At 36.0% G+C, this 20,566-nt stretch overlaps 2 pseudogenes; both read right to left on the bottom strand.

Moving 5' to 3' along the window:
• Positions 1-1,996: 1,996 nt before the first annotated feature.
• LOC118060536 (membrane steroid-binding protein 1-like) lies at positions 1,997-3,922 on the bottom strand (annotated as a pseudogene).
• A 1,342-nt stretch (positions 3,923-5,264) lies between these two features.
• LOC118060571 (F-box/LRR-repeat protein At3g48880-like) lies at positions 5,265-8,573 on the bottom strand (annotated as a pseudogene).
• Between the last annotated feature and the right edge of the window lie 11,993 nt (positions 8,574-20,566).

Here is a 20,566-nt window from a genome sequence, read left to right as displayed (position 1 = left end):
ATGTTGTTAGCAGCTGTGGCTCAGTTCTCAGCTGAAAGAATTTTCGACAGCAAAGTCAGAATCTGTGAAAACAAGCCCGCGAATGGAGGTGGAATGTCCACCAAGAACAGTTCCCATCAGGAGAAAGATCTAATGAGAGAAAAATCTCTATCAAGATTACTCCCTTCAGCTGATCCTTCATCTGTTTCGAACGGCGCTATGTGAGTCGACCTTTATATATGCAACAGCTTGAAGCATAGCAATTTTCTTTTCCTTTGTAGGCACCTCCCCTCACCATATTTCTTGTTAACATTGATGTAATTTAGGAGTTTTAATGCAGTTTGTGACTGCTCAGAGGAATCTGTAGACCCATCTATTCAATTTTATGGACTCAGAGGATCTGTCAGTATATATATAATGAAGCTGTGACTCCCAACCAATACAGTGGAGCTCGAGTTTACTAGGAAATGATCTTAGAGGCCAATTTGATGGAATACACTATAGATGGTTGTAAGTAACCTGTTTTCTTTTACTCATACAATGTTCTAAACAGTTTTCCTTGCATGCCTTTCTCTTCTGTAACTACCAATGCCTTCAATACAATTCTTTATCCTTTTGAGGGCATGCTTTAGGTGAATCCTGGATTATATGGAGACAACAAAACGCGAACTTACAGCTTCTGGACCGTATGCCCCTAAAAGAAATCTTGTACTTCAATATTTTGATTCTGCATTTGAATTGATGATTATAGTATGCAGTTTCTTTTTGCAACAATGGAGGCCAACAATGGGAATAGTGGATGCTATATCTTCGTTGCCCTGGTTTCGTTCAAGTATGATCAGTTCCTAAATCTTATCAAGGTTTAGAAATTTTAAAACCAGTCAACATACGGCAAGCTTCGATATTTGGTGACGTTTCAAGTTCGTCAGTAACACTATAATATTATATGTACTTGGAAAATTTTCTACCAATGGAATTTCTTTCTGATATCTAACACATTCTTGTATCTGATTGCCGGATGAAAACGGAAAATGGTGGTTAGAAGTCCATAGTGGTGCTGATCAAGTTAGAGCCAAAAATCATTGTCACAGGCTGAGGTGATTTTGCATCAGATGACAATTTGGAGGACCGGTCTACGATCCTGCAAAAGATCCTCTGCCACCATGGAAGCGGTAGCTTTGAGCTGCCAGAGCTCAACAAGACTGGTTTCATTTCCAACATTCAGGTTCATGTTAAGAACGAGAACCCCCCTCGTGAACCTGACTTCGAAGCTTGTGCAGACTTCTCAGCTAGCTTCCAAGCCAAACTCCTGGGACACACAGGAAACCCATACCACCTTGCCATCATGAATGGAGGACCTAATCTATCGCCAGCATGTTAAAAATGAAAATCATAATGGGATTGTATAGTCGTTCATTGGGAATTGCATGGCATGCGTAAGAGAAGCAGCAGGGCTCAGCATCGCCAAGGATTTTACGAATGACTACTGGAATAAAAAGATTTTCAAATTCTTATCTTTGCTTCTCAGATCACCAAGCACATTCAGCATAGCTTGGGATTTATGAAATAGACTTTGCAGGAATAAAAAGATTTTCAATTTCATAATTTTGTTTCTCAGATCACTAAGCATAATCTAAGAAGATTTACAAATGGGGATAAACACAACATAGGATATTGCAAATGATGCAGAAAATCAAGATTTTTATTGCTTATTAACACTTTACCCAACTTTTACAGAGCTCAAATAGCGCTGAGGCAACCCACACGTAAAATAAATTCCACCACAACGATTGCTGGGCAACTAGCACAATCAAATTAACACAAGTTACAATTTCAATCTCCACACCTAAATGACCAACTTTATTAAATAGCAGGCTGAAAATTGGAAGCAAGTTTATTAGCACGAGTATTCTAGACTGAGAAATGTAAGCTATACATAATATAATGGCTAGATTCGCCAAAAACATGTGTTCATAACAGCTCTTTTCATTAAAGATTGTTTCGCCATAATATAAGATTACTCTTCCTTGGATTCACCACACAGCAGGAGTTTCAACAGGTGCAGCAACTGATGGAACAATCTTCAGCTGGCTTAGCAACATCGTTCTCTGTAGCCTCTGCAGCAGGTTCACTGGTCGAGGTTTCCATCAGTTACTGGAACCGTCTTCTTGATTGTTCCAAACCTTAATATATTTACTGCATAACTTGTATTCCCAATCCTGCAAAGCCTCCAATTCAAATGACCAAGACCAGAGACATCACCAGTTTAAATCTTTTATCTCTCGAAAGAATCTTCTGCTAGAGCTCTGCTAGCATCCTTTCCAGCAAACAATGCATAAGGTCCACCAGGTCCATTAGAACATCCTGTAACAAATAATGTATAGCAAGTTTACAAAGTTTCAGCACCAATTCATAACAGTTTCAAATCCTAATGCAACAGAATCACGGTCTCATACTAGATTTAATAGCCAACTCTCAGGTCTCAGCTGATAAGATTATAATTCATGGTCAATGTTAAGATACACTACATATCACTATCACTACAAGTCACTGGAAAAAAAAATGACAAACACATCTTCTGGTCTTCGTATCTCTAAGGCTGTCAGGCCCATATCCATACAAGAAGCATGATGTGATTGTAAATTATTAGTCTATCAGATTGGCGTGGATGTAAACAAAGAATGGTTTGCATTTAAGGGATACAAGATTTGATTAAATCATGCCCAAAAAGGTTCTAGGTCATTGCTTGTTCATCACATATAACAAAGTAAATATTTGCCAAACGCTGAAGATGAGCAGGTCAGCAGACTTAAGATCACAAATGTCTCATATCAAACCCAGTGTCGACCACTAAATCCCACTCACAAAGAAGCAATAGGGAATACAGAGTGAGAAATCACGCAAAAAACCTTCCTACTGAAGATCATTCATTTAGCTGCAGCAAATGAACTGTTAAGAATAAACTTCTGATAATATACAAAATTTGTTTTAGGTTTTAGCAATCAAGTTACAAAGTTGTGAAAAAGAGAGCTGGAATGCAAAATTTTTAGTCCTCTACTTATTGGTCAATGTCTGAATGAAGCCTCATCCATGTTACCACAAAGAATGCCCCATCACTTCAAATCAAACCATACCTTAACATTGCTCATAAACAAGTAAAACACAAACAAAATAAGAGAGAAGACCGCACACAACCAATCGAAAATTGCGCCAGATAATGTATCAAATTCAAGTCTTTTTATCACAAGAGGAAAAAGGGGGAGATTTACCACCTTCAACTTCACCACATAATCCATTTAAAAAGGATTTGAAAAAAATGCAACCTTTCAACGACCATACTAAAAAAAGTAGCATCTCTTTAGAAACTCACCACAAACAAGTAGCAAAAAAGTAGCAACAACCACAGAGAAAAAAAAAGTGATCACCAACAAGTCAAAAAGGAAAAGAAAACTGATTTCCTGGAATCAACTAAGACTTCAAAACAAAAATCCCAAAATTTCACAAAATCAATAAGCTCAAAACACCCTTTGACCCAAAACACGCAATAACTCATAACTTCAAAAAATACAAACCCACTATCTTTCACCGCTCAGAAGTCAAAAACAAACAAAAAAGACCACAAAAAAGATTGGAACCTTTACATGCTTGAGAAACATCATAGATCTGACCCTTAATAGCCATAAGCAAAGGTTTTTAGAGTCAGTACCATCATACTGTTTTTAGTTCTTCTTCAGTGACTTCACCAAGTTGAACAGGTGAGGTAAAGGTTGCATCTGCTCTTCAGATTGTCTTGGAACATGATGATGATCAGACCCACCAAACCAAACCTGATACCACATAGTAGACAGCTAACCCTAAAGCTGCAACTGTTAAAGAAAGTTGCTGGTAATCCTGTGTATGCTGTTATGGCTTCTTTGAGTGTTTCCCATAGTTCCAAAGCCATGTTTTTATCTGTTTTCAGAGGGGAGGGAGGGATTTATCATTCAGAGCGCGCCCGTGGGTTTGGTCTCAAATAATGAATATTTGAGATTTACAATCACTTTGGGTAGATAAAAAAAATGTTCTCATTTTGTTTATTTATTTTATGGGAAAAAATAAAAAAAGTTTATTTTTGCGTAGGTAAAAATAAATGTTTTATTCATAAAGTATACCAATACTAAATAAATAAATAAAAAATATTAGTAAATTTTTTTATTTCATATAATTTTTAAATATAGCATACCACAACATAAAATATTTTTATTTATAATTAAATTTATATTAATACTTGTAAGCCAAATATTTTAAATAATAAAGTAAAGGTCATGCTGCTGGTCTTGCAAGCCAGCTTGCCTAACCATTTTTATATGATTCATTACGCTGGTTTGATTTGTTTGGATGGGGCATGATTGGAACTTTTAATTTCAAATAAATAATTTCGAAATTATTCTATACATGAAATATACTTTTAAGATCAAAACTCGCTATATGAGAAGGTTAGTAGGATTGATCTTATAATTTATTTTTTTAAAAATAAAATAATATTATTTTAATAAAAAAAATTAACATTAAAGTTGATTATAGCCCTAATAGTTGGGTCAACGAGTCAAACATGTTTTTTTTTTTTAATAAAAAATTAACATTAAGGGCTAGCTTTCCCTCACTAATCCCTTTTTCAATTACATATTAAATCAATTATTTGGATTATTCACGAAAAAGCTCTAGATATTTCCTTGAATTCAAACCCTAATTAATAACTCAAATGACACTGTTTATCATCTAAATCAATACCTCTAACTATAGATAATTAATAGTGTGAGTTAATTATTATTATTATTATTATCATCTAAAACTGGGATTTTCAACTTTTAGCACAGAAAATTGTAGGAGAAAATCATGTTTATTACCAACAGGTTCAAAGTATCGGTTGAGTGTATATTCAACGCTGGCAATATTATATTAGCAAATGAGCATGTCTGAAAGGAAGTTAAGAGTACAGACTATTTATACATCAGGAAAAAAAAAACATAAAATAAATAAATAAATAAAAAGGTGACCTAAAAACACAAAACAGTGCAATTTAACATATATATACACATACACACATCTGCGAGCATTGCCAGAGAATCTTCAGAGCCCTCTACAAACTACCCAGAGTTGGCTTTTATCACCACAACTAACATAAAATAGACAGAAGCCCTGAGTTGCTTCCTACAAACATTGTCTTATTCTGTTCCTGGCATAAAGTGAAAGAATAACCAAGAAAAGGATGCATTCTACCCCACAGAAATTTGATCTTGGAATGCTCAAATCAAAGAGCAAGAGATCTGACCCTCATCTTCCTTCCATAGCCCCTTTTCATACTTGTACCCAACGCATAGGCCTTCATCATTTCTTGTCCGTTGACACATGATGCAAGTGTTCTCTCATGCAGGTTAAGAATTTGCGTAACCGAGAAGCTTTCTCCAGGATGTTTTATCAAGCCGCCTAACAATTCTTCCCGGTGCAGGAGGTGGTGGGATTTGAATTAGAAGGCAATGCGATATGTTGAGCACATCTAGGCACCGCAGATTATCCAAGATGAAAGATCAATGTGTCCTTGTATAGCTTTGAGCAACGGAGGCTCAAAACTTTTAACGTTGGAAGATACGGTGACGAGGTGAGGATGCAAAATAAATGTCAAACGGACTCCCATGATCTTGAGTTCACTAAAGTTCCTTGCAATTGTAGCAATTGCCTGAACAAGACGAGGGGAATTCACTATGCTGCATTGTCAGGGATTCAAGATCTTTCCATAAATCAATAGCTTTGATCATTACAGTCTCCACTCGTTCCATGCTGGTAAAACAAGTCTTTCTAAGGCGTGGGCACCTGGACAGAGGACAAAAATCAATTAGATCCATTTTATTGTCCACAGCGCAGTGTTGCCTATTCTCTAAAACGTAGGGGAACAAAGGACAATCCTTGCAAACATCCAGTAGTTATATAAAATCATATTTATATTCTTGGTGAAAAAGAAACGGCATGCCATCATGTAACTTAACATTATGTTAGCATCCATCACAAGAATCTGTGATTCCTTAACAATTATGATATGATAATTGTGCCTAGGAAATAATGGAATGGTCCTGCAATTTAGAACACTATGTTATCAACAGAAAATGCAGTTTGCAATCATTAAAATCGCAAATGGGAGGTGATGCTTCCTCTACAATTATTTTATGAAGAATGTTCCTCGATGCCATATTTGATCATGTACAATATCATACAAGTGATTTCCTTTAACAGCATAAATTGCTACTAAGAACTACAGATACACCACATTTATCATATATTCCAACAAGTAGAGACATGAATACATTTGATTATAAGAGAGCAACCAGGAAGTCCATTTACAGAATCCTCTTTCAGTCATTTTTTTTTTTTTCTATTTTCAGCAATACATTTGACCTTTATTTATATATTCTGATTTCCTCATTACCTCTACTTCAAGGGGACAACGTACACCTTATTCCAGGCAGCTATATTTTTCACTTGACCTTTCTTTTCTGTTACAGTGATTAGTAATATAGCAAAAAACTAACCATCCAATGGATTACGACCACACCAAATAACAATTCACAGCTGTGCAGTTTCTATACTTTTAACATTGTTATCAACGAATCATCATTGAACATATCTAAAGTATTGAACTCAGTCAATTCATCTATAATCAAGTACAACCTCAGTAGACATACTGTCATAAGAAACTTTCAATATTCATCTCCTAAGTCACTCCGGACTCTAATGCTGCATTGAAATTTCCCACTTCTCAACTCAAGTCCAAAATCTATATTAACCTGCATTTTAACAACTCCATCTGTGGCCTCTACTTTTTGAAATTTAACAGCTTAATTACACCAGGATCACCTTCAAATAATTCAATCCGGTTGCTTTTCCCTTGATAATTTTGACAACATCTCCCTAAAACACTTCTTTATTTAGCCATAACTGACAAACAATACGCAATACCAGGTTAAGGAGCTCTTCCATATCAAACATATCTTCTTAGTCTAAGGAATAACTATCTCTTTTTCTCAGATCCAGACGGGCATTTTTCACTCATCCCCCGTGTTACTAGTTGTGACATCATCACTGACTTAAATTCTGACTAACCTCATTCTCCTGGTCGAGAGGTCTCACTTGACCCGATTCCCACACGCCATCCACTCCTCATCTCAGAAAATTTGCAATAGCCTCTCTTTCCATTTCAAGGAACTCAGACACGTCGATTCCTTATTAACCTCCTTAGATCACTTTCCAGTAGCCTCTCTAGTCCATTTCAAGGAATCAACCTGTAATAAATACAGTAATAAGATCTTCATGGTGCACTCGATTAAATTATCTGCTACAAATTTGAGCCACTGAATGAACCAACCATCAGTTGCAAAAATTACATCTCCCCTGTCTTCAGTCAATTAGCATAATAACTTCCATATCAAGTCCACCACCATTTAAAAATTACATCTTCAACTCCTCTACTCGCAAATTTTAGTTTGGTTGGCTATACCAACTCCCATCAATAATCGCCTGATCCTTTACTTAAAAGAGTACAACCTGCACAACCTCTAGTATTGAAAATTCATCATCTTTCCACTATTAGATTGCATATCAATTATAAAATCATCACCAAGAAAAGACACAGACATTTTCAGAAACTTGATTAAAAAATTTAAAACATAAAAAGTCCTCCATAAAAAAAGTTACCTTTGAGCAGTATAAGTCAAATGATCCTCACTTACGTACAAACTGAAGTGAAAAAACAACGAAGTTATATTCCCGGCTGAGACTCAACGAAATCTTCAAGATTCGAGCCAGTGTCCCTTATCAGAATGACCATGCACATACACATAAGGGCTCCCAATGGGATTTTGATGAAATTAGATTCCAACATGGACAATCAAGTGTTTTCCACAGCCAAGGATCACAAGCAGCCAAACGCCACGCACTACAAACATGAACAATGCCTGAAGTTAATTCAAGCACAGTTAATGACTGGAATATCTTCACCAAGATATCAATGTCCATCTCCTCCCATCTCCTCGTCACAGTTCCACCCTCTTCCATCTCACGAAAACTCCATTGCAAACATAACAAAAGAAAGACCTATACAAACAATGGGAATCAAGAAAAAACACAAGAACTCAAGAAATCAGTCCAAGACTCAATCTTTCAATTCAAGAAACACAAGGATTCACAATTCAAATACAAAGATCAATGAGCAAAGATTTTGATAGCCCCCACATGCAGGATGCAATGATCTTGTCCCCAGATCAGAACACGCCCTCATCAACTAACTGTACAAAGCATTTTCTCAACATTAACAACCAATGACCCTTTAGGATCCAAACTGGATCTGGGTTTCTCAAGAAGCAAAGCAGAAGGTGAAAAAAATACCTGAAAAAAATGAGACTGTTAACGTTTGATTCTGGCCAGATTCTTGGAAACAAGCAGTGGAAAGAATCAGATGGGGAAGGGCTACAATTTTACCATAAAAACCTCATGTGTACGTCTTAGCTTTGCCTTTTCTTTCTAACGAACTCTCTGCAAAATAATGGAAACTATCCACGGGACATACAGGCTTGCTTGGTGAGTGGTGACAGACCAATCCTGGTTTCAGTCAACTGACGGGGTTATTATAGCATTTGGTATAGGTCCTCACAATGTTTACTTTGGTCCCTCAATTCTTTTTTATCTTGATTCCATCCTTCTTATGTTTGTTATAATGATGTTTAACTCCCAATGTTGAGTGTCAAATGTCGGTAATATTATATTTTGTGTTTAGTGACAGAATTTGTTGATTGATTATTTAAAACCTATTAAATGGTACGGTCCTTACACTTACAAATTTATATCCTTACAATATAGTACACTTAGAGAAGAATGATACACTTACAAAGAAGAAGAAAAAGAAGAAGAAGACACTGTACGTATCCAACTTGAGTTCAATAATGTTTTCAAAATAATAGCCATGCTATTTTAAAAAACAAAATAAATAGAGTTAGTTTTAAGAGGGTGAATCATGGTTTGAAAATCCGATCTGGGTCTGATAGATTGACTCGGGATCTAAACTAAATAGAATTTTCTATAAAATCAAGTATGTAGTTAACCCGATCAAATCTAGAAAACTTGATGGGTTAATTTATAACCCAAGCTAGATTAAATTAATTTAAAAAAAAAACAATATCATTTCAAGTTTTGTTTTGTCCAAAATGATGTTGTTGTTCAATTTTTTATATATAAAAAAACAAATTAATCTAGATTAGGTTGCTGTTTATCTATCCAAACCTAAAACTTAAACTTTAAACCAAGTCGTAAGTCAGAGTGGGTTAGAGAACTTCGGGGTGAATTCAAACAGGATGAGTTGTTTGTTTTCATGAAAATTCTAGTCCAATAAGGATTGATTGGATTACAAAATAAAAAGAATAAAGAGGGTGGTATTAGGAGGAAAAGAGTGAGGGAACCAAAATAAGATAAAATGAAATTAGAGGGACCAAACAAAGACTATTAACGGGTCAACTAATGAATGAATCCTAGATTTTGAGGTTCCATCACGTGAAAATATAATTAATTATTAAATAATTTAATCACATTGATTTCGAAACGCTAAGAGGCAATTCCTGTCCTTTACCATCTAGAAAATTAATTTATTTTTCGTTCAACATGGATCGGACATCCCTTTAAAAGGTATCTAAGAAAAATATGGTTCTTTTGGCTATTTAAAAATTCACAATAGCCAATCTTCCATGCATTGTTAGGTTGTTATTAATGGTGAAATCACTTTAACCTATACACAAACAGAATGTTACATTTCGAATATATGTTTGTTTTTTTTTTTTATACCAAATATTCCAAAAAGTAAAATATTGGGTCCTATTTGATTTACAATCTATTTTATATGGTTGGTTGGTTGCAACCCTTAAATTAATGTTGATATTAAAAAAACCATCTTGATCTAAAATCCTAAATTGTTAGATAATATTAAAAAAAAAAATTAGTGTTATATTATTCATTAACATACTTTTTTTAAGTGAAAATTTTTTGAACTTGAAACTTCAACAGATTTAAATTATATTATCCTTAATTTTTATTAATTAGAATAAAAATAATGAGATTTTAATCTTGTGATTACTTAGTCATCAAAACTCTAATATAATATCAAAAGAATTTTTTAAATTTAAAAGTTTAAGCCGTTAATTGAAGTTTCAAAAATAATTTTATATTACTCTCAAATATTTTAGAAAAAATTGTTTGAGTTAATTTTATTATTTATTATTATTTTATTTTTTTTAGCCCAGATTTTATACTCTCTTTTCTATTTAGCTTAGGATTTTGATATTCCAACCTTTTAAAAGTTGATTTTCTAATCTATTTATGGAGTTGTCTTAAAGAAAATAAACTATAATAAAGAAGGAAATTTAGTAATAAAGTACAAATTCGTAGTTTATCTATCAATTTATTAAGCCTATTATTAAAAACCTTTACCCCACCCCTTCTCCAATAAAGCATATCCTAAATGATAAGATGATACTGGGCGATTAGTTAAAGAATTCATGGATTAGATAAATAAATAAAAGATTAAGAAGACAAAGTAAAAGAACAACTATGCAATGCCCAATTAAAATATCATAATTTTTTATTTTGATGTTGATTTATTGAAATATGATATAAATTTAAATCTATATTGTACAAGAAACAATGAAAATATTTTGAATTTGAGAGTTTTTTCAAAATATATAATTATTCTTATTATAATAAATTTTTTATTTATTTATAGCGTTTGGAAATATGATTCAAAATCATATTTAATATTTTATTAATATTAAAAATAATTTTTAAAATTAAAAATAATAATTTTTTAATATATTTTTAAATTATAATCCTTACCAACATATTCAAACCAGGCATCAACTTTCTGAATCACATAGAACCACTGTACTACCTCATTTTTTTTTTCTATTTAGTGTAATATTCATTATATCTGCTTGATCATCAATCCCAACGCAATCTTATAATTAATTCAAAAGAAAGATAAATGAAAATTACCACTGGATTTGACATCTTGTAAGTTGTAGGATGGCATGCATTTCAATGTTAACACTAAAAGCATTTTTTTTTAGTGCGATAAAGGTTAGTTTTTAAATAATTTTTTATATTAAAATATATATTAATGATATTTTTTTATTTTTTAAAAAATTATTTTTAAAATCTGCATATTAAAATAATTTAAAAAGTAAAAAAACATATTTAAATTTTAGTATTTTTTTTTTAAAAATTTAATAGACCGTGTTTCCAAACACTTCCTTCTGACACAGTCCATGTCAATGATCATATTAGTTTTCAGCCAAAGCCGATTCCTTACAACAAAATGAAAAAAAAATAAAAATAAAAATTACATGAAGTTTGTATATAGTCTTTTTTAATGCCACACCTATAATTAGGGCACAAATTCATTTAATTAACGGCCTACTGCCAGAAGATAAATTTAAGGCCTTTAGTATGTTGTGCTGGGGCATGCGCGCGGCAGCTGATGCCATTGGCGTCCTCTCTTGTGCTAGCAGATTTAAGTAAATGTAAAATAGACATTTCAGCTACCTGAATCACTGTGCTCCGAACTCCGTATATGGCTGGTATACATTAAAGTGCTAGCTGCAGGAAGAGGGGACCGATCATTAGCTCAATCTGGTTTGCGTGGAAAAGCAAATAAATTAAATATAAAATAAATCTATACGATTTTCAGACTACTTGGTCAACAGGAGGATATAGCAATAGCAGCTGGAAACTTCTCTCGATCCATGGTTCCTTCCATACGTCCATGGTCTTGTGTTTGACTTGACCACTTAAATGTACTTACAAGCACAACTCAAAAATCAAGTCGTTAGTTGATTTTGCTTTTGTCCTGGTTATCTGTGAAACAAACTTGAGTGGGGGACTGCTGGTGCCATGGCTTGCGTTGATCCTTTTCTTCATGGTCAAGGGTTATAGGACAGCTAGTGTCCAAGTACATGGATGGGATTTACTAAAAGCTGCCAATTTAGTATATTATAAATTCTAAATTCTTTGATTTTGATAGCTAACGAGTGTATCAAAGATTGAAATTGTTATTAAATAATAATATAAATTATATTTTAAAATTTTATTAAATAAATTTAAAATTTTAAATTAAAATGATTTTTTGATATGATATGAAAGTTTTAATAATTAAATTGTTACAAGTTTCAAATTTTATATCTTTTATGCTCTTTTTCTAATTAATATTAATTAATATATACTATTTTAAAGGAAGATATTAAAAAATTAATTCCTTAAATATTTTCCATATTTTCATTCAAATGGAAGCATAAATTTGCCACCACATTGTAAAATTCTTTAAAACAAATTTTTAATTTTTCAAATGTATCCTAAAGTTCGATTCTAACTGATGGAATGAAGGTTGAAATTGAGCAACATCTGGTTGAAAACACAGAATGCTTTGTCAATTCAATCCGAACATGTTGTCGTAAGCAAGGCAATGTTTGTTTCAAGAAACCAAAGACCAAGACATTGCAAAAAACCTCCATTTTCTCACTGAAGTGAGACTTTAGTCCAACATATAATGACTTGTGCTTTTACTCCTAATTTACAGGGTTTGTGGATAGGATTGTTGAGTGGTGTTATAGTGCAAACACTCATACTCTCCTACATTAAATGGAGGACGGATTGGGATGAGCAGGTTTGTCGAAAAGTTTGCATCCAGAATTTGAAGTATTATATACCCTATCAGTTACATTTATATGCAATCACCTTTTTTGCAGGTGAACAAGGCATCTGAACGTCTCCGGCGTTGGTTTTTGAATCCCGATAAGGTTGGATGTAAAGGGATTAGCTCTTCCGATCAATCCTTTAAACCCCAGTAAATTCATGTTATCTGATAAAGCAACCAACCTGTAATAACCAACTTTTTTGCCTCAAGGAACTCTTATCTTATACAGTAATATGTCCTTACCTCAACTAGTTTGGATTACATGAGCTGGGATATGAAACTGATCTAACACCAGGCCATAAAACCCTCTTTTCACTTTCAAATTCCTCCTAAACTTGTTCTCCATCGGGTAGGCCTAGATTTGGCCTGGTCTACCTTTACCTGGCTAGGACTGCGGTCAGGTTTGACATCACAAACTTTTGGCGTGATACACTTGCTAGTACTATTCTTTTCTTAGATAGTCATTTCATAGGTTTTGCTTTTCTGGGATGTCCTTTTTTAACTGTTGCTTCTACTACTTCCTAATTATTGTCAGACTTGGTTGCTATCTTGTATCTATCTAGCACTGCAGTTTTCAGGTTCTTTAAATGATGTGTGGAATTCTGCTTCATGTTTATCTTTTCAGCTGCTTTCAGGTTCTTTAAATGATGCGTGGAATTCTGCTTCATGTTTATCTTTTCAGCTGCTTGGTTGCTTCAGAATTCAGTTCTTGGATCCCATTTTTTGGTTCCCCTTCAGTTGTTTGGGGATCGTGCTGCGGAGAAAAATTCTTTTTCTGCGGCTGTTGTTTTGGGTTCTATAAATTATGATGCAGAAGTTGCTAATGCAGATTGTGGTGAAGCATATGGCTAATTTGTGGATTCTCTTATCTGTTTTATTGTCTTTGTTCGTTTGGATTGATCAAGAGCAGTATCTTTCTAGGTTTACTTGATTTATTTTGTACTAAATTGTCGAGGATACTTCATCACACAACTATTTTTCAGCCTCCAAGCCAGCTTTTTAGCCTCTGGAGATTAATAATCACATGCTTCTTGCTTATCAAATATGAATAAGCAAGGGAGACTTGAAGCATGCCATGTTGGACTTAGATTGGTTTATTCATCCATCATTGCATTGTTGTTGAATTTCTATTGGATCAAGAAGAACTTCTCGGAAAGAAATTAAAAAGAAGAAAGGAAATTAAAACTATTGAAGTCAACCGTAAGGCTTGAAATACAATGAAGATAATACACGATATTTTCTTTTTCTTGGAACACAACATCAACATTTCCAAAATACTAAGAACAAATAAGAGTAAGAAATCATAAAATACAAGGAAACTAATTAAGAATCACAAGAAGCATATAGTAAATGGTGTTGCTACCCAATTTTTGACCCATGTTTTTGATATATTTTCAAAAAATCCAAAAAATAGAGAAAAACAATGAAAATCTAAAAAATATGTTTTTTTTATATATTCGCGTCATTTTAACATTTTCAGCGTCGTCTAAAAAGAATTTAATTTTTTAAAAGATTTTCAAACGCGACCTTTCACGTGTCGTTTTTAAAATAATTGATTTTCCTAATCGAGTCGACGTTGATATTGCTCGTTTTTAAAAATATACAAAAAAACAAGAAAAATCAAATTTTACAAAAAAAGAAAGTTAAGGGACCAATTTTGAAAACTTGGCAATATTTTTTGCCTATAAATACTGGTTTCCAACACTTACAAGGGGGGTTAATTTCGGGACATTCAGAAAAAAACACAAAAACCCTAAAACCCAACTCTTTCTCTCCACTCAAAACAACTGGCCGGCGGCGCCTCCCCCCACTGATTTTGAATTTTTGTTCCCCGGGGTCCTTGGATTTTGCTCTCCCAGAACCAGAGAGCCAAGGACCCCCCCCATCTTCACAGCTTTCCCCTCTCTTTGAAATCAAACCCAGCAGCCAACCACCGCACCACCACAACTCCCTCCTTTTTCCTCTAATTTTCTCCACCCGACCCAGCTTTCTCTCCTCCGTTCGGCCTCTAGCAGCGGCGGTAAGAGAAATCAACCACAGACCAGCGGCCACAGCCCCCTCGTCTCCACCCAGTGCTTTCTCCTTCAATCGACCGCCATCAGCAACACCACAGATCTTCCCATCTTCGGCCCCCCCCGCAGCAGCTCCAGCCTCCAGCCCTCCGTCGTCCGAAGATCCAGCAACCAGCAGAGGAACGAAAACAGAGGCGAGATCAATCTGAAGAAGGAAAAGAACCGATCTGCTTCTGCAGATCAAAGAGAAGCAGATCTGTACCGGAAAGAAAAATAAAAACCGATTGCTGTTTGTGAGTTTTTTTTTGTTGTTGCAGGTGGCGGTGATCTTCACCGCCGGCAAGGAAAAGAAGAGGAAACAGAGACGAGCCGGATCCACCGGTTGTGATGTAAAAGAAAAAAAGAAAAAAAATAAAAGAAAAGAAAAGTAAATGATAAAAAGAAAGTTGTGTGTGTTTGTATTTTTTATTTATGTTATTGAATTATAAAAATAAAAAAAAGACAAAAAGATTTAATTGTTAATTTAAATATGGTTAAATATCTCAAGGACAAATAAAATCAAGTTGTATTTTCCACGAAAATGTAAGAACAAGTTTCTACATATATTCGGGGATTTAATAACTGATTTATTCAAGCCTTAGAATTTAATTAATATTTTAAATTTTCAAATCACACAAGAACACAAAGCAGCTTACATCAGGTAGGGTGCGTTAGGGGTGCTAATACCTTCCTAACCATAACCAGTCCCTTACCCGCGATCTCTGACAAAAACCAGTACATCAGGTTTCCTAGTAGCCCTCAACGAATTATTAGGTGGCGACTCCAACGAACCAATTCAAAGCAAACGCAAAAAACGATGAAAAATCGCTAGCCGATGCCGCGCGTCAGATTTTTTTTTGGGGTGCGACAGAATGACGACTTCACTGGGGAAGGTATTGTTTTCAACTTTATCGGACTAAGCTTTGTGTTTTGATGTGTTCAATTTTTTTGTTTGTGCTTTGTTTTGTTTATTTGTTTTTTATTCATGCATTGTATATATTTCTCTCATGCATCACAAGTTTTAATTTTTGAAAGCACACACCAGCTTTAGGTTAGGTGGGGGACTAGCAGCTTACCTTACGACTTGAGTTAAGGTTTAAGTTTGTGTAAACCCCAACTCTTTGTTGAGTGCTTAGACTGGTAATAGTTGGACACGTGCCAACCCATTACTTACTGGGCCCCTATATTACCTTTACGAGGGCAATCACTGGGACAACAAGAGACCCCTTTTAGAGACTAAGTAGCAAACCTACCCTGTCTCACGTAAAATGAATAGAACCTGCCTGTAGGATGTATGCTCCGTAAATATTTGTTTTGCATCCGAGCAAACCCTTCTTGAAGCATCTTGAACTCAAGACTTGTGGGTGACACATTGGTCGTCACTCCGAAAATTTTCATTGTAGAGTTTGGGCAAAAATCACGATTCTTGTTCCATCATGCAAGAGTTACGACCATATTGTCACCCCTCGAAGGGCGAGTTCATCATATAGATTACATGTTCATACATTTTTCATGCATGCGCCAGAATGAAAAGTAGGTCCCCTACGAGTCCACAACACCTGACTTTGAACGATGGAAAGTACGAAAGATGAAGAGTGTGCTCGCCGAAAAGTCCATTTTTAAGAAGAGTTGGAGTTTCTAAAGACATGTGTGACTCACCTTTAGCTTACTCGAGCAGATACTAAAAAATAACTCTAGGAAAGTTCTTTCCAACCGACATATCATCTTTGTTCAAAACCCAACAATGACTCAGCCCGAAGAAATTGGGGGCAAAATTTGTCAAGAGCCTCGGCGCAATCATGTATTTTCGCAAAAGCTTTGGTGGGTGTTGCTACCCAATTTTTGACCCATGTTTTTGATATATTTTCAAAAAAATCCAAAAAATTGAGAAAAAACAAAGAAAATCCAAAAAAATATGTTTTTTTAATATATTTTCATCATTTTAGCATTTTCAACGTCGTCTAAAAAAGAACTTAAATTGTTAAAAGATTTTCAAACACGTTCGACTTTTCACGCGTCATTTTTAAATCATTGATTTTCCGCATTTGAGTCGACGTTGATATTGCTCGTTTTCAAAAAAATACAAAAAAATAAGAAAAATCAAAATTTACAAAAAGAAAGAAGTTGAGGGACCAAGTTGAAAAACCTAGCAACATTTTGCCTATAAATACTGGTTTCCTCAACACATTCAAGGGGGGGCAATTTTGAAATATCAGAAAATACAAAAAAAATAACCTAACCCTAAACCTATCTCTACGAAGCCTGCAACCCCCTTCCCCCCTGGTTTTAATTTTTTTTTTCTACAGCCGCCGGCCATAAACCAAAGCCAAACAACCCTTCCCTCAGCTTCTACCCACGCTGTTCCCCCATATTTTTCACCTTAACCAGAAACCGGTCACCGAGACCTTCCCCTCTCCCTGCACAAAAGAAAAAAAACCAGCTGCCCCCCCTGGTTTTCATTTTTGGTCTCCCGGAGTTGCTCCTCGGTTTGATTTTTCTGACCCAAAAACCGGCCACCCGAACCAGCCTCCCCCTGTTTTCATCTTCTTCTCCGCCGTTCCCTTTCTCTCGGCCACAAACAAATCCAAAACAACAGCCCGAAACAAACCCGAAGCCCCTCTCCTTCATCTGCCTCACTCTCCTCTCAGCCGATTCTCAGCCACCGTGAACGGACCGCCCACTCCCCAACCTTCAACCGGCCCGAACGCAGCGACCAACACCAGACCCTCCCCCTCTCAGCAGTCTCTTCCTCCGATCTGCCTCTCAACGCCGTGCTCAGACCCAGCCGCAACACGCCAGTAACGACCCAGCAGCGGTCACGGGGTCACCAAATAGACCCGACGACCATAGATCCACCCTCAACTAGCCGCCGCCCGACTGCCTGAGCAGAGAAGAAGACGAGGAAGCCCCAAGAGTAGACCGGAGAAAGAACAAACACAGATCCCAAAACGGAGAAGAAAAAAACAGATCCGTGACTGAGAACAAAATTAAAACCAACTGGATTGCGTTTTTTCTTCTTTACAGGTGATTGTCACTCCCCACCGCCGGCGAGGAAAAGAAGAGGAAACAGAGACGAGCCGGATCCACCGGCTCCCTTTTTCTGCGGAGGCGCGTGGACCCACGCGCCGCCAGTGGCGGTGACGCGTGGATCCACGCGCCGGCACTGTTCACACAGCCCCAGAAGTCCTTCCCTGCAATTTCTGGAGTTTTCAGGGACTATTTTGTAATTTTTAAAGTAATTAATGTAATTTTTATTTATTTATTTTGAATTTGTATTTTGTATTTGTATTATGGATGTAAAAGAAAAGAAAAGAAAAAGAAAAAAGGAAAGAAAAGAAATGAAAATAGGGAAAGTGAATGTGCGTTTGTATTTTGTTTTATTTATTGCATATATATTTTAATGATAAAATTGCAAATATATTAAAGAAGAATTTAATATTTTGATCGGATCACGCAGTTAAGAATTATTAACTTATACGTAAGTGATATTTTCCAATTTCCGATGAAAAGATAAAATTTTTAAAAACTTCTTTAACACGTCAAAAATCACGAAGCAGCTTACCTCAGGTAGGGTGTGTTAGGGGTGCTAATACCTTCCCTAACCACAACCAGTTCCTCACCGCGAATCTCTGACGGAGACCAAATGTACATCTGGTTTCCTAGTAACCCTCAATAAATTACTAAGGTGGCGACTCCAACGTATCAAATTCAAGCAAACGCAACATACGAGAAAAATCGTCAGCCGATGCCGTGCGCCGGATTTTTTTGGGGTGCGACAGAATGGTGACTCCACTGGGGAAGGTACTGTTTCTGACATTATTGGACTAAGCTTTGTGTATTTGATGTGTTTAAGTTTTTTGCATTTTTATCTTTTTGTTAATATTTTTTTCCCATGCATTTTATAGAATTGTTTCATGCATCACCTGTATTTATTTTTGAAAGTACACACAAGCTTTTAGGTTAGGTGGGGAACTAACGATCTACCCTAAGACTATTGGTCAGGGTTCAGATGCGTGAAACACCCAACTCATATCTGAGTGCCTGCTTGGTAATGGTGGGTATACGTGCCTTAACCATTCCTTGCAACGCCCCCATACTGTCTTTACGAAGAACGTCACTGGGCAGATATGAGACCCTTTTGAGACCAGATAGAAAACCTACCCATGTTCACATAATGAATAGAACCTGTCCTTAGGTTGTATGTGCTATCGTTTTTTGCATAAGGGCAAACCCTTCTTGAAGCATCTTGAACTCAAGACTTATGGGTGACACATTGGCCGTTGCTCCGAAAATTTTCATTGTAGAGTTGGGGCAAAAATCACGATTCTTGTCCATCATACAAGAGTTACGACCATATTGTCACCTCTCGAAGGGTGAGTTCGTCATATAGATTGCATGTTCATACATTTGTCATGCATGCACCAGAATGAAAGGTAGGTCCCCCACACAAGCTGTGCTGCACGTGATTGGAGAAAAATGATGGAGGTGAAGAAAGATGTCAGATAGAGGCTCATTATCAGATTAAGGTTGAGAGCGTTAAATGTGAAGTAGCTAGACTCAGATCTGCTCGAACAAGTGTTGAGCATCAAATGGAAAGAGAATGTCTGCACAGTTGTCTGTGGGAACACTGTTTGTTCACATCTAATTGAAGCTGTATCTCTCCTTTTTCGTCATGAACAACAACAACAACGCCTTCAGTCATCAACTAATGACAACTCTGATTCTTGTCCAGTTGCACTATTAAGTGTTCATCGCCTCCACATCATCTAATGGAACCAAACGACCACTGACCTCCTGTTCATGGTGCATTAGTCTGCTTTGAAGTTACCCCAATTATGAGCTCAATTCCAGTTCAGCAACACAAGATGGTCTGAAAAACCATGATTGAACACTGAACTTCAATGCGGCATAGCTCCTTCTATAAAAATCCATTTATGGCTCTGCAAATTGGGGATGCAAGAGGGAATTTATAAGTTGCATATGCTACAAATATTTCTCTCATCAGTTTTAGCACGAAGACATCTTAGTAGGTTGAAGAGCCAGACCTGGTCTGAAAAATACAAGCAGACATCAAACTTCAACGTAGCAGAGCTCTCTCGGCAGGAATCTATTTGTGGATCCGCAAGTGGGAAATCCAAGAAGAAATACAGTAGTTTCAGATCATCTATGATTTTCCTTCAACAGTGTCAGTATTAAAATGCAAAAGTTGAGAGAAGATACATGCCTAGACTGAAAAACATGAAGAAGACTGAAACTTCAACAGAGCAGGACTTCCTCTATAGGTGTTTGTTTGCTGCACTGTCAGTGAGAAATCGAAGAGGGGACAAAGGAGTTTTAGATTCATCAGGTGCTCTTCCAATAGAGACAATGTGTGATTCCACACGTCGGTAGTGGCGATACTACAAGTTTCTGGGCGCTACCAAGATTACCAAGCTGTTAGAAAGTTTTCTAACAATCCTTAACCAACCATAGCAACATTGGAAGATTGAAATAATGTTGTGAGGATTTGCCGAAGAATTGAACAAGCTATGAAGAGAAGAAAGATTGAAGGATCTGCCATGGATTCTAGAACAATGATGAGAGGTAAATCAGGAGATGACTTTGACGGTGTGAGCCCTTAATTATGTGGTATAGCCAGGTCTCACGGTAGCATCAATTGCTCAAATATCTTTGCCAAGATGGGACATTCCTCTGCCATTCAAGTTTGTCGACCAGCATCTGCCAGATTCCAGAATTTTGCTTGACTCCGACAAATCCTATGCAACCACCATTTTCT

The sequence above is a fragment of the Populus alba genome, chromosome 12 (genome assembly GCF_005239225.2).
Source record: "Populus alba chromosome 12, ASM523922v2, whole genome shotgun sequence".
Taxonomy (NCBI): Eukaryota; Viridiplantae; Streptophyta; class Magnoliopsida; order Malpighiales; family Salicaceae; genus Populus; species Populus alba.
Note: the sequence above shows the minus strand (reverse complement) of the source record. Positions and strands in the feature narration are given on the sequence as shown.